The following is a 2500-nucleotide window of genomic DNA, read 5'->3' on the forward strand; positions in this document are numbered from 1 at the left end:
CCTCGTTTTATCCTCTTCCTCCTCCTGTTGTTCCTCCTCCTCCCTTCTTCTTCTCCCTCTCCCTTCTCCTCCTCCCACCCTCCTTTCCTCCTCCTCCCTTCTCCTCCTTTCTCCTCCTCCCTCTCTCCTCCTCCCTTCTCTTCCTCCTCCCTTCTCTTCCTCCCCTCTTCCTCTTCCTCCTCTCTTCTCCTCTTCCCTCTTCCTCCCCTCTTCCTCTTTCTCCCCTCTTCCTCCTTTATCCTCCTCCCCTCCTCCTCCTCCTCCTCCTTCCACTCCTCCTCTTTCCCCTCCTCGTCCACCTCCTACTCCTTCATTTGTCATCAAGACAGGTCACCCTCCACCTTACCCCTCCTCCTTCAACTCACCCTCTTTTTCTTCCTGCTCCCCCTTAGCCTGCTATTACTCCCCACTCCTCTTCTCCTCATCCATCATCATCTCTTCCTTTTTGTCTTCCTCTTTCTCTCCTTTCTCTCTCTCTCTCTCTCTCTCTCTCTCTCTATATATATATATATATATATATATATATATATATATATATATATATATATATAATGTGTATACTCGTTTGTTTGTGTATGTTTCTGTGTATGAGTGTGTGTATGTGTGCGTGATCGATCGCAATTACATGTACGATTCCTAAAACATTTATTCAACGATTTTTGTAATATTTTCAGAAGCGTCTTGGTTCTATTGAACAAATTCGGAGCGTGTAGACGGACACATCCCAAACTAATATTTCGCGAGAAAAAAAAATCTCAAAAGAACAAGAATAATCAACCTTAGTGTCTGACAGCTCGTGAGGGTTCTTGAAGATTTTTTTTTTTTTTTTTTTTTTTTTTTTTTTTTTTTTTTTTTTTTTTTTTTTTTTTTTTTTTTTTTTTTTTTTTTTTTTTTTTTTTTTTTTTTTTTTGAGATCATAGCTGGAGGTTGTGCGAGCCAACTTTCCCTCTGGAATTCCATTCCAACCCAAGTTTCTGCTTCCTTTCTCATGCCGGGCCAATTTTTTCCGCTTCCAAGCCACTCTTTTCCTCTTCGGAAATACTTTACCATCGTTGTTGACTAATCAAGTTGCAGAAGTACGAGGCCTCCACCTCTTCCACCCCATCCACCCCCTCCATCTCTTTCACCCCTTCACCCTTTCCACATCTTCCTCCCTTTCCATCCCTTCCACTCTCTGTAGCCTGTCCATCCCTTCCACATCCTCCAACCTCTCCACCTTCTCCACGCCTTCCACCCTTTCCACCGATTCCATCTATTCATTTCCTTCCACCCGTTACACCCCTCCACCACTACCACCTCGTTCAACCCTTCTATCCCTTCTACCTCTTTCAACCCTTCATCTCTTTCACCTCTTCCACACCCTCCAGCCCATCTACCACTTCCATCCCTTCCACCCCATCCACCCTTTCCACCTCTTCCACACCTCCACCTCTTCCACCCCTTCCACCCCTTCCACCTCTTCCACCCCTTCCACCATCTCCAACCTTTCCACTCCTTCATTCCTTCCACCCATTCATCCCTTCTAACCCTTCCACATCTTCCACCCTTCCACCCCTTGCACCCCATCCACCTTTTCTATCCCCTTCACCCTTTCCACCCCTTCCATCCCCTCTACCCCTTCTCACCCCTCTACTCCATAATACTGGATTCCGAGTTTGATTCTCATCGACAGATTTGGTCTGAATAAAATTATTTAGCTTAATAAAATCAACTGACGGCAACCAGAACAAAATATATCAAGGTGGTGGCTATTCCGAGGTAGTGACTCACAGAAAAGACTCACAAAAGTACGAATATACGACTCACATGGAGTATGTGACTCGCATTCAGTATCACGTGATGTGTACCGACTTACGGGGGTATCACACTGGGCTATTTTTCCTCCAACCTCCGATTTATCGGCGGCACCGCCCACCTCCAACACTTTTTCCGCCGTAAAATCACTATGGAAAAGTATTTTGTTTTCACAGTAAAGATACAGAGAATGTTATTTGATACGCTGGAAGAAAATTTTTCCTTCAGCGTATTAGATTCCTTCCCGAAAGGATGTAAAATAGACCTTTAAGCTTATTAAGCATAGACATCAGACTAGAAGTATTCATACATGTTATTTGTATGATTATTATGTTTCGTTTCCATCCTATGTTATTTTTTCATTAATTTTATATATATTCATATGTCGTTAATATTTCTTTGTCTTCGCCATTTTGTTCTGTTTATCTTATTCTCTGATTATCTTCTTTTTATTGTTATTTTCGACAAGACTTCTGTGCCCTCATTTCCCATTCTCTCTTATGATGTCCACAGTGAAAACGGGGCTCACCCATGTTCCTCCCACGCCACCCCTCCCCCCTCCTCCCTTCCCTGGATGCACAAAGTGCCTCATTCCAGAGGAGCAAAAATACGTATCATCTCATTAGCGTGTCTTGCAGTCAGCGGGCGGTAGCCCAAGTGGTGGTGGAGGAGGGAAGGGTAGGTGGAGGTTGAACACACTCAGTAT

General features: G+C 44.0%; 1 protein-coding gene across 5 annotated transcripts in view; it reads left to right on the forward strand.

Annotated features, from left to right (window-relative positions):
* The window catches only part of LOC143032828 (sodium channel protein 1 brain-like), a 766195-nt gene that overhangs the window by 516354 nt on the left and 247341 nt on the right, over positions 1–2500 (forward strand). The window lies entirely within an intron of this gene.

The sequence above is a fragment of the Oratosquilla oratoria genome, chromosome 14 (assembly GCF_046742065.1).
Source record: "Oratosquilla oratoria isolate Oo_2021 chromosome 14, ASM4674206v1, whole genome shotgun sequence".
Taxonomy (NCBI): Eukaryota; Metazoa; Arthropoda; class Malacostraca; order Stomatopoda; family Squillidae; genus Oratosquilla; species Oratosquilla oratoria.